A 13,114-nucleotide genomic window follows, 5' to 3' on the forward strand; every position below is an offset into this window, starting at 1 on the left:
CTCAACATAATCTCCTTGGAGCTCAATACACTAATTGGTTAGACGTTTCTCAATTTTTTTAAACCGTCAGAAAAATAAGTTTTCGGAAGGTCCTCAAAATAAGCATTTGTCCGATCGATGACTTCTTCATTTGAAAAAAAAACGTTGTCCACTTAGCCATTTTTTTAAGTTTGGGAAAAGGAAAAAGTCACTGGGGGCTAAATCTGGCGAATACGGTGGGTGGTCGACCAATTCGAACTTCAATTCTTCAATTTTAGCCATTGATCGTAAACATGTGTGAACACGGGCATTGTCCTGATGAAAGAGGATTTTTTTCCTGTTTAAATGAGGCCGTTTTTCTTCAATTTTGTTTTTTAGCTGGTCCAATAAAGATGCATAATAATCCCCTGTTATTGTTTTTCCTTTTTCCAAATAGTCAACGAAAATAATTTCACGTGCATCCCAAAATACAGTAGCCATAACCTTACCAGCTGATTTTACGGTTTTCGCCTTCTTTGGACATGGTTTGCCTTCGCAATCCACTGCTTTGACTGTTCTTTCGTCTCGGGAGTATAGTGGTGTATCCATGTTTCATCTACAGTCAGAAAGCGACGAAAAAATTCATCCGGATTGCGTTGCATGAGCGACAACAGGGCTTTAGAGGCCACCACCCTATTGCGTTTATTGTCGACTGTGAGCAAACGCGGCACCCATCTTGCAGAAATATTTTTCATGCCCAATTTGTCATGTAAAATAGAAATGACGCTACCTTTTGAGATCCCTGTAACCTCAATTATCTCACTCAACTTTAATCTTCGGTCACTTAACACCATATCGTGGATTTTATTGATCATTTCTGGTGTAGTCACCTCTACAGGACGTCCTGAGCGTGGTTCATCCTTTGTTGATGTACGACCACGTTTAAATTCATTTAACCAGTTATAAATAGTTGCAAGTGAAGGAGCAGATATGCCGTGAACTAAATCCAACTCATTTTTTATTTCCTTTGCTGTTAACCCTTTTATATTACAATGTTTAATAACAGCTCTAAACTCAATTTTCTCCATTTTCCATTTTTCCATTTTCCACAAGCAAATTTTTTTTTTAAATGTACGAGAAACACACAACAACCCGACCAATCTGATTGAAACTTCGCAGCATACTGAATCGGTAGTGCCGCTGCATGAAAACAAACCGCTTACAGTACTAGTCGCGCCACCTGTCGGCTTTTCTAAGGACTTATTGACCCACCCTCGTAGTTTATAAAATTGAATTAAATCCTACCTAATGTCTCTCCACAGCCCAGCTCCACCGTTCGTCAGTGGTAGGTTGTAACGAGAACATAACTACTTTTAGATCATTCAGAATTCTACCAGTCTTTTTATTATATTATAATAATATGTAGTATAATATGATTATGTGGCATTCCTTAGTTATTTGTTTATCTTCTCAGTTTATTCCAGTAGGTAATTCTCATGTGTTGTGTTATTGTAATGTGTCAGAATTAGTTGTGGACCTGCTCAGTTACCAAGGTTTTAACAGTGTGATTAAAAGATGATTAAAAGAGATAACAGGGTGATTAAAAGATAACAGAGTGATTAAAAACTACCCCGTGTAGGTACTTTTGGGAAGACATATCCTCCGTCCCTCTTTTATAGAAAGTTTGCTAAGAAACAATTATATCGAGTTAGTTTTAGTAACTACCTACCTACCGGTAATTAGGAACTTTGAGTTATTTTGAAAGCATCGCAAACAAGTCCTAAATAATAATTATTATTCTTCAGACATAGTACGTATCTACAATCTACATTCTACGGCGAAGAAACATTTATAATCCTGTAATCTCGGCGATATTGTAGGTATAAGGATGTAGGCAATCTGTGTCTACTAACTTGCCTATTTAAATTTTAAATATGCATATCGGAGTTCTTAATAACTTCGACGGAAATACTCGGGATAATCTTATAGAGCTTTCCTGCCAGATTAGAAAGTTTTTCGGCCAAAGCGATTTGAAGTTTTTCTGGTAAAGTTACTTACCTACTTCGGTAGACTTTACGTGGAAATCGGAGTAAATTTATATTACGAGGGTGGGTCAATAAGTCCTTAGAAAAGCCGACAGGTGGCGCGACTAGTACTGTAAGCGGTTTGTTTTTATGCAGCGGCACTACCGATTCAGTATGCTGCGAAGTTTCAATCAGATTGGTCGGGTTGTTGTGTGTTTCTCGTACATTTAAAAAAAAATTTGCTTGTGGAAAATGGAAAAATGGAAAATGGAGAAAATTGAGTTTAGAGCTGTTATTAAACATTTTAATATAAAAGGGTTAACAGCAAAGGAAATAAAAAATGAGTTGGATTTAGTTCACGGCATATCTGCTCCTTCACTTGCAACTATTTATAACTGGTTAAATGAATTTAAACGTGGTCGTACATCAACAAAGGATGAACCACGCTCAGGACGTCCTGTAGAGGTGACTACACCAGAAATGATCAATAAAATCCACGATATGGTGTTAAGTGACCGAAGATTAAAGTTGAGTGAGATAATTGAGGTTACAGGGATCTCAAAAGGTAGCGTCATTTCTATTTTACATGACAAATTGGGCATGACAAATATTTCTGCAAGATGGGTGCCGCGTTTGCTCACAGTCGACAATAAACGCAATAGGGTGGTGGCCTCTAAAGCCCTGTTGTCGCTCATGCAACGCAATCCGGATGAATTTTTTCGTCGCTTTCTGACTGTAGATGAAACATGGATACACCACTATACTCCCGAGACGAAAGAACAGTCAAAGCAGTGGATTGCGAAGGCAAACCATGTCCAAAGAAGGCGAAAACCGTAAAATCAGCTGGTAAGGTTATGGCTACTGTATTTTGGGATGCACGTGAAATTATTTTCGTTGACTATTTGGAAAAAGGAAAAACAATAACAGGGGATTATTATGCATCTTTATTGGACCAGCTAAAAAACAAAATTGAAGAAAAACGGCCTCATTTAAACAGGAAAAAAATCCTCTTTCATCAGGACAATGCCCGTGTTCACACATGTTTACGATCAATGGCTAAAATTGAAGAATTGAAGTTCGAATTGGTCGACCACCCACCGTATTCGCCAGATTTAGCCCCCAGTGACTTTTTCCTTTTCCCAAACTTAAAAAAATGGCTAAGTGGACAACGTTTTTTTTCAAATGAAGAAGTCATCGATCGGACAAATGCTTATTTTGAGGACCTTCCGAAAACTTATTTTTCTGACGGTTTAAAAAAAAATTGAGAAACGTCTAACCAAGTGTATTGAGCTCCAAGGAGATTATGTTGAGAAATAAAAAAAAAATACAAAAAAAAAACTGTTTTAATGCTTTTTTTTAAGGAATTATTGACCCACCCTCGTATGTTGTTATAGTTTAAATTTGGGCCAAGCGCGTAAAATAAATCACGCGCCATCTGATATTTCGCTCGTATCGATGTGGCCGAACAGGACAGGAAAAATAGTAGGCACCGATACGGTAATAGTAGCCACATACGTTACCTAACCAAAGTAGGCAACTGATCGCGATAAAGGATAAATTGCCATATGGTGAGTGAATCATGGATAACGGAGACATGTAGGAGTATCATTAATATCATTATCATCAGCCTGGGTCAATTTACTGCCAGATAAAGGCATCTCCAAGCTAATTCTATTCCAATCAATCATTCGATACCTCACTTTTCAGGAAACAACTGAACATACCTACCTTGTTCTAAGATAATGGCGTTTGAAAATTGTTCACAAATTCTTATTTCAATGATTGCCTTGATTTTTGAAGTAAACGTGTTCACAAATAATCAACCCTGACATTCCCGCTTATAATTGAATTAATGATTAATCCCAGAAAATGTTATTAGATTTTTTGACCCGTTGAAGAATTTGTTTGTTGAATTATACTTATAGATAAGACCTTTCTACATCGAATGTCATTATTAAATTAACTTTGAAATTTTGAGATGTTTCCCTGTTGAACTAGGGCAGCGCTCGGCAACCTATGTCACGCGTGCCGAAAATGACGGTTTATTAAAATTGTCGGTACTTTAAAAACTGTACCGTAATGGATTATATGTATATAAACTTTGCAGAAGTATTTCATAAACAGATTTAACAATTTACAAAAACACTCACCCATGTTTAAATATATTTTGTAGCCTGACATTAAAGACACTTACAAAATTGATAAAAAATATTTTGAATGTTTGAACATCGAGTATGTTGATTTAGAGTTAATCGAATTTAAAAATTCTGAAATTTGGAAATTAAACTTCAAACTGCCAGAGACGAAATTATGAAAAACGAAGACAATCATCTTGACATGATAACCAAAACGAGGAATGGACTCCCATTGTATGAAAAAAGTCGCATTCGCTCTTTTAAGTATTTTCGGTACAACGTACTACTGTGAGCAAACATCCTAAATTATGAAATATGTTATAAACCCGTGTCGAAATCGTTTAACTGAAGAAAATTCGGAAATGTGTATACAATTAAAATCTTAAACTATGAACCAAATATTGAGGTGTTACCTTCCAAATGTGTGTCCAAGAGTGTCCAGTACTTTGTTTTCATTACCTATTTTGTGGTACGCCAATGCAATTGGGTTGCCGACCGCTGAACTAGGGTATCGATATGCATTGCGTTGCCACTAGGGAATCCAATCCCGAGCCAAAATTCTGATCCCGGGATTTCGGGATTACAATTTGACAATCCCGGGATCCCGGGACTGGTCCCGGGATTGGCATTTTTTCCATTGTTAATATAAAATTTTTATATTTACAAATAACATTGATAAAATCGGTCAAAAATAAATCTAATATAATTTATACTATTTAAGACATTTATTGTTAATATTGTATACGTTCAATCTTGGAAATACACAAGTTTAATGGAGTAAATAATATTGTAATATAAATAATAATGTGAATTTAATATGAGATTGCTGTTTCTGACAGTAAAGACATAATGAATGGATTAGCGAGATTTAAAATAGTAAAGCAAATAATCATGGCGTACTTATGGCCTTTCCGCTTCATAAATCTCATTAGTCAGCCAAATATGAAACTGCTGTAAAACGTATGATATCATGGTGGAATTACTTTGTTAAAAGTGCGAAGTATTGTTTTTTCCAATCTTTCTCATTTTTAATAATTTATGTGAAAAAATAAAATGAATCGGCAACCTACACATGGGTATAAATCAAACTTCATTCAAACTCAGTTTATTTCTAATGTAGTTATTTTTTATTAAAAGTATTTTTTCTGTTATATTTTCGCTTTTATTTTATTTTCATTAAAAATTGATAAAAAAATCAATCCCGAAATCCCGGGATTATGTTTATCAATCCCGGGATTCATAGGTATCGAAAATAGCTCGGGATCCCGGGATCCCGGGATTCGGGATCCCGGGATTGGAATCCCTAGTTGCCACATATCTCTGAATAATTGATCCTATCGATCTAGCGGCATATAAGTAGGTATATCTACCATTTGACAAACGTCTAGATTTGCCTATCGATTATCTCTTCTTCGAGTGTTCTGCTCGCAAAAAGAGGTCCATACTCTTAAGGTAGCACAGCGTGGTATGGAAAATTGCATGTTGGCCATGTGACGCATGGTTATAAAAAACTAAACATTTGGATAATGTAAACGAGGCTATTCAGTGGCAGTAATAGTTTACTTAATACCGTAAATAGATTTACTGCGTATCTACACATATATATATATATATATATATATCGATATAAATAAGTGCAACCACTGCAAATACCTAAATACTTCCCTGATGTTCGACCAATAAAATTGGTAGATACCTCCTACTGCTAATTTATTATTTTTTCATTTAACAAAAATATTGTTAAATTAAAAAGTAATGCTGTCATGTCTCGACCCGAGACGCTGTGCCGTAAGTGAAAAACACAATTTCTTAGAAAGCAATACGAAACTTTGACATTGTTTTCGGTCGCCATCCTTTTATTTGACGGTGAATATTGTACGAATTTATTAGAGTAATTATTTCATAAATATCCATGTAATAAGAGATTTTTTTACCATATAAAGAAATAAACTGAATGAGTGGTTCAACTTACAATAATTATTGTGTATAACTGCGAATATATAATAAACGTAGGTAAGGTACACAGTGGCTTGTTACCAAGATTTGATAGAGGACAATACCGAAGTAAATTATCAATTATTGTATTAGGTATATCTAGGTAAGTCTAGTTTTATATTATAATTATGGTTGATGGAATGGAGAATACATCGATGCAAAGCATTGACACGATTAGTAGATACTTGAACAGTAACATAATTTTGTAAAGCTCTAGTTCAGATCGCGAAAAGTATAATATCCAGCGCACATGAATAAATTAACAAATGCATCAATGTCACCGTTATATTGAATCTTTAAAAAGATATACGCGGAGGTAGCGCTGAGACGAAAATCCTGACGAAAGGTCAAACTCATCGGGGAGCAGAAAGGTATTAAGTCCAGTCACCGCTGTGTCGTCAGCATTTAACTTTGAAAAGGTAAACCTACGCCATGTATTATGCAAGACGAATAAAATAACATAGTGGACTAAGCTCTCTCCACGCTTTGCATAATTAATACACAACACGATAAGGGAATACGATAAGAGTAATAATAACGTTTAGTCTAAATCCTAAACTCGAACAAGTGGCGAGGTGAACAAATAAACTTGTACCCGGAGGTATCTACATTCAGGTGACGGACTCCTAAAACCCTTCATTCAATCGCTGAGCAAATAATTGACAGAATATTATTTTATTAGTCACCACAGTAAAATAAATTCATAAAATATTATCACAACATAAAAATATAGGGTACAAGTCGGTTTACGGGAAGCCAGGCGGGAACCGCGCTGATTTTCATGGCCGATTTTGATAAAATTCATGAATTATTCAAAAATGAAAACCTAACCTAACAAATAATCCTGTATATCGGCTATTTTCAAAATTTGTTCGCCGCTGGCTTCCCTTAAACCGACAAGAACCAAATATAGGTATTCGATGCATCCTATCGCATTTTGATTATTATGACGTTAGAGGCCCTTCACAATGTCCCAAGTAAGGCAAATGTATGGTAATACATTTTATAACTTTGCACTTTTTACTATACTGATACGCTATGTTATATCTCGCATAACATTAGATCAAATGATATTCACTTGTATTAATATATTATGTAGTACTTACTTAATAAATAAATAGATAATGTATGTAAAAAAATATGTTTATAATATTACATCATTTTCATCCTACAGCCGGAGTGTAACGTTATAAAGCATAATTATACGGCACGTGGTGGTCACCATTGTGAAGAGGGCGACATACGCTCTATATGGCCGATGTTTGTCATCTATAGACACAGTGTCGGTGTTTCATTGTATAAGTAGATACATTTATGTATGTACCTACAAAAATTGAATTAATTCATTTACTGTTTCAAAGAATTCCCGTGTCAAATATGACATAAGTTTCGCATGCATGATTAAGTTTATCAACAAATACGTGCTTCCCAGGGAACATAGGCTTCCAGATACGAATGCCAAAAAATAATCCTTTACAAAACAGCGGCATATATGAATTAGTATGTAACGTAATATGTGACCGGATGTAGGTAAGGCTGTCAAATCGACATCGCATAGATACAAAAGTATTGAAGTATCGGTCGTAAGGTATAGATACTTTAGTTGACGGCTCTAGTCTAGGAGTAGGTAAATTGCGAAAACTGCGATTAATTAACAATCGAATGATTAGGTTTGAATTCTAACATGGAACTTTTTCACACGTTACAGGCCATAATATAATATGTTTACGACAATGAATGTGGGCGAAATCATTTTTATCAAAAAAGTTATTTTATTATACCTATAAATTAGGAAGATCCATAATATACTGTTGTTCAATATGGATTCATTGCGACCACAGAACAAATAATGAGAGTTAATTTTGGTTTTCCGTCTGCACGACATAATATCCAGTCAATTCCCACGCTACTCGTACATGACACCACGGTGAAACTGGAAATCTATAATATTGACCAAGCCTGAAAGTGCAATTTCGAAAAGACCCTTGTAAATGACATTGTTGTTGCCTTTGCTTACTTCTGAAGCGACACTGTATCCATTGAAGATCCAACACAGCGTACAACTGGTATATTAAAACACATCGATCACTGTTTTATTGTGTATCGTTATACTGTTTAGTAGGTATAATCGTTCACAAGTAGTTTTCGACACTGCTGTATACCTACCTAATATTATATACCTATATGTGGTATTTGATCAGATTATAATCCAGTGCAGTTACAGTGTTACTAAGTTTTCTGAGCTCTTCCAGTTGGTCAATCCAATTGAAATAATAATAATAATAGGTAGTAGGTACATACCTACATATTATTGACAGTGAGTTTTATGAATAATTTTACAGTTGCATTTTATTTGGTCGGTTTAATGTGAGATAATAATATATTCTTATTATCGTGCCATCCCCTAACTGAGGTCAGCCACAATCATCTCCTACCCAGAACTGTACTTCTGTTCACCATTCACCTTCCCTCTGATGACACGCCGAGGAATGCTGTACTATTATCCTCTCATAATATGGGCGATTCACTGTAGTTTTACGGATCGAATGGAAAATATCAGTTTTGGACTTATAAATGACCAAAAACCCCATACAGATCCCATATTATGTCCTAGTCGAAATTGTGTCAATTTGATAAATGTATTATCATGTTAGGCGTAATGTAACACAAATGTTACTGTCCCGAATAAAGGGGGACGACTTTTGAAAAGGCGGGACAGGTCCCCAGCAGTTCGTGATGGCTGCTCACCTCATTGTACACGGAGCGTTATGCGGGGGAGTTGAATCAATATGAAACGATACGCCGCGACGTAAGCGATTCGCAAAACTTTACTGAGTGAAAGATTTACAGACTAGAAACGTCACGAACACTTTAACAACAGATAGGCTGAGTTCATACGAAACTTATACTTATTACTTTGGATAGGTACATACTTGATAAGTGAGCCCGAGACTTTTCAATAACGTAAATGTGAATACTTACCCCACTTGTCTACGTTGCGCATTTGTGTACCTTCAATGTTAAAGCAAACTATTCGACAACAAAAAATACTCCAATTAGTAATCTCATGGTAATGGATTAACATGCGCGAGGAAGTGAGAGAGTAATGTCAAGTTATTTTAAATATAATCAATAAAAAAGAATGAATTTTCAGAAATCACAATATTGTGTACCTACAACCAATAACGTGACACAACAAGTAGCGGAGCACTGAGAGTAAGTACCTATATCTAAAAAGATTGACGACGATGACTGCTGTCCATGAGACGGCCGCACGTCTCAAACAGTGTGGCATGTCATCAACGACTACCTAATACTAGTAGAAATGAGCGATGAGCTCTCGGAGCTCTTCGTAGACAACATAACCACGAAATTAACCTCCAGACGAAGCGAAATACCAAACAACAAAGTAACACAAGCACACTAGATAAAATATCTCATTAAGGCCATTAAACTTCACTTAAAACTGTAATCGAGATTATTTTAAAATATCATAATCACAAATGTGACTATATAAATAACTGAATGTAATTATTTATTTGAAACACCGTATAGGAAAAGGCAAGGGCATGGTTCATAATAAATAATTAAAAAAAAAACAAGAAAATAAAAAAACTTTGGTAAATTTAAAACATTATTCGCGGATTTTCATCTCAATGTTAATTGTATAAAAAAAATGGACTGGCCAAATACATTTCAGAGCACATGACTACAGATTTGATTTTTGTTATAAGGGAGTTATTTGAAACAGCCTACTTAATATTTTTTATTTACACTCTTTAATTAATTTAGTAGAACTGTTGATGAATAAAATTTGTTTATATAAGTAATAAATAACTTAAGTAGGCTGTCTCGAAAAACACTTCTGTAAATGCGAGTTAGAAAAGTTCTACATTCAACTGACGAATTGTGTAAATTAACCTCTAATAAAAATTGTTAAATGACTGGCAGCTAATAATGATTACTCATCAATCAATCAGTAGTCCCTAGTCGTAAGGGTGTTCGCCAAAAAAAACGTACGCGTTGAACTGAGATAGTAGAAGATAATACGCCTAATACGCTAATATCAATTAAAGGCGTCAAATGCTTCGTGTTTTTTTTTTGACAGAGCTTTCGCTTAGCTTTCGACGAAATTTCGCAGGATGATGGTGACCCTAAAGATACTGCGAATTGACACAACATTCGGCAGCGAACTGTCGCAATGATGAACCCAAATTTAGACCCACCTGTATATGCTACATCACATCCAATTCCTACCTCCAATATTGAATTTATCGATACAAACATAAACGTATTTACAGATTTACATTCACCACATCTGACTGAATTACGCAACCACAAGTACACCTTACACTCCGGCTCCCGCAAACTTTTCCACAAAATAACGAAATGTATTTGAAATGAACAATATTTTTCTCCAAGTATTCATAAACAAACAAAAGGTTACCATAATTATTGCTTGTAATGTAACTCGTGTTAGTTAAAGGGCACGCATGCCCACGCGTCTTCCGCTGTAATAACCCCTGGCCTTGGTAACTTATTAGTTATTATCAATGTCATTTGCATAATATATACCTAATAGAAAGGCTCCGTCTCCATAGAATAATACTTTCTTCAACATATTTGGTAAATAACCCTAGTATTCAATAGTTGCTTTCAGGAACACACCTAATGGAAAAGTTTTTCTTTATATCCACAGAATTTGCACTGCTTTTTCTTTTTGCGGTGCCATTTTCTATCAACGTTCTACGTACGTCTCCCAGTCCTTTGCCAGTCACATCAACTCTATACCGTCCGTAATATTGAATCAATTTCAGAGATTGTATAGAGGAAAAACCTCATGCTACGCGGATCTATGCTTTCCCTGCTAAAGTTGCAAAAGATCATAAATTTTACCTAGCAAAAAATATGTTCGAAGTTGATTTCGTTTTCTTGAGTTGGATGACCGGTTATTTTATAGTGATAAAATGTACGTTCTAAGACAGTCATTCATTAATGACGATATTCATTACCTATATGCCAAACTACGAGTCTGTTTTCACAAGTTCAACAAACAAGTGTTACTAATGAAAAACACCAGACATCTATTTTGAACTATTATCAAACGCGATGTCTCATAATAACATTTTTCAGATCTAATAAATGTGTCACCGTTTATTGAGAGCCATATGATAAAATTAAGAAATTTTCTTTTCGACCGGAACCAACGGTTGCTTGGCAAGCGCTGTAATATGACTACAGAAACTAGTTGATTTCCGAACTATAAAAATCTATCAGAAACACCTGTTCAAAAAACAGTATAAGTAAATCACATTTTCCACAGAAAAAAAACCAAATAAGAAGATGGGCATTTTTCCTTAACTTAACTATGTAGTTAAACCCTGATTATTCATCTTGTACGTGGCCAGCCGACGCATCAGCTGCCCGATAGCTTCATGAATGTTAACATTTTTACAGTGCGTGATTTATTCATCCTGGGTACGTGTCCTAGTCTGCTGAAACGTCCTACCCTCGTGCCTTTTACAAACTAAATATATTCGCATACTTTAAAATACCCATACTAACTAAATAAACATGTTTCCCTATCGAAAAGCCGTATCTGGATTTTCCGCCGATAATTTAACTGAAGGAATGATTGAAATCTACGGCCCACGCGTCTAGTAATCTGAGATGTCTTATTTTGACGGCTTCCACCTACCCCTGACAGCAGAAAATTATCTCATAGGATTGAATATAACTTTACGAAACACTCACCGATGATTTTCCGTGTTACAGTTTATTAGCTCGGATCATTAAATCAATAATTAATTAATTCTATACAATTCGTAAAATTTAGCCTGTCCTGCCCACGTAAGAGAAAACTCTTATATTATGTTATTAATACGTAAGTAGCTGGTACTTGGGAAACCAAAGTGATTTATCTGAGGCAGAAATGTGAAGCTTATTTGCATCCTTGATTGAGAAATACGTTTCGCCAGATGGACGTGCCATTATTGTAATGAGAAGAATCAGGATTTATTGTTCGGTACGTATTGATAAATAAATTGATAATGAAGAGGTGGAAGACGGCGGATGGCTATATCACACACAGCACGAGCATCCTGTCTTGTTTCAGTTAAAAGTGAGCAAGACGATGATGAGACAATGAATAAAAATAGACATCATTAATCAAAACCGTGTACGCTGCATCCGCCGTTCGTTGTCACACCTATCGCACACCGAAAGCAATATTAAATTTCCCATCCTTATTAATATTTTCCCAATCGTTTCAACGGATTGTACATATTATATTATGCAGCGCCTCGCCAAAAGAAGTCTGTTCTCTCGTCGAATGTAGATTAGACCCTTGCGCCGCAGCCTAAACTTCATACATATTTATGTAAATCGCGTTTCCGATACGTGCGGTATTTGTTTTTACCTGAGTACCTCTAGTGAGCAGCTAGTTACGAGTATGTTTCGCTTTCATTTTCACTTTAATTCCTTTCTGATTCTCGTTAAATATTCAGCAATTAATTATATCAAGGACGTGACGAACTTCTGTATGCCGTCGTATACCAACACGGAATAATTATGTAAGTTTTATACTTCTCAAACGTAATTTTTTTTTTTTACAGAAGTTTGAAAAGTGTTTTGCAAAGCACACACACCTACCCAAATAAAACAGCGAATTTCCGTCCACATTTCGGTGTATGTAAATATATCGTAATGTATTACAATGGCGGGTCCTGGAAGGTCTCTTCCGGATACCTGATATTTCGGAAATGTTTTGCAAGATTGTAGCGAGCATTAAATAGAAAATATAATACGGCAAAATTCCGTCACCGTAAGTAGGTACCTAATAATAAAGTTTTCATTCCGCCAAAGTAGGAAGGTACTGGGACGCATCAGTACGAGGTACACATTATATTCTTGGTTAGATGAAAAATCGAAACTGTGACCCACTATTACGGTGAAGACTTTGGCAAACGATCACACTGTTCGCTCCACCGTCAACCATGGCTG

The 13,114-nt window shown here is 35.6% G+C and overlaps 1 protein-coding gene and 1 long non-coding RNA gene across 2 annotated transcripts in view; one reads left to right on the top strand and one right to left on the bottom strand.

Annotated features, from left to right (window-relative positions):
* Cals (calsyntenin 1) overlaps positions 1-13,114 on the bottom strand; it is a 103,636-nt gene that overhangs the window by 69,346 nt on the left and 21,176 nt on the right. The gene's annotated exons all lie outside the window — the stretch shown is intronic.
* The window catches only part of LOC147067423 (uncharacterized), a 27,181-nt gene continuing 14,067 nt past the window's right edge, over positions 1-13,114 (top strand). Inside the window, exon 1 of the long non-coding RNA XR_015071470.1 lies at positions 1-1,234. This is a non-coding gene — a long non-coding RNA (uncharacterized LOC147067423). The remainder of the gene's footprint in view (positions 1,235-13,114) is intronic.

Source organism: Rhyacophila brunnea, unplaced genomic scaffold (genome assembly GCF_057557595.1).
Source record: "Rhyacophila brunnea isolate RB1 unplaced genomic scaffold, BYU_Rbru_1.0 scaffold_4, whole genome shotgun sequence".
NCBI classification, from domain to species: Eukaryota; Metazoa; Arthropoda; class Insecta; order Trichoptera; family Rhyacophilidae; genus Rhyacophila; species Rhyacophila brunnea.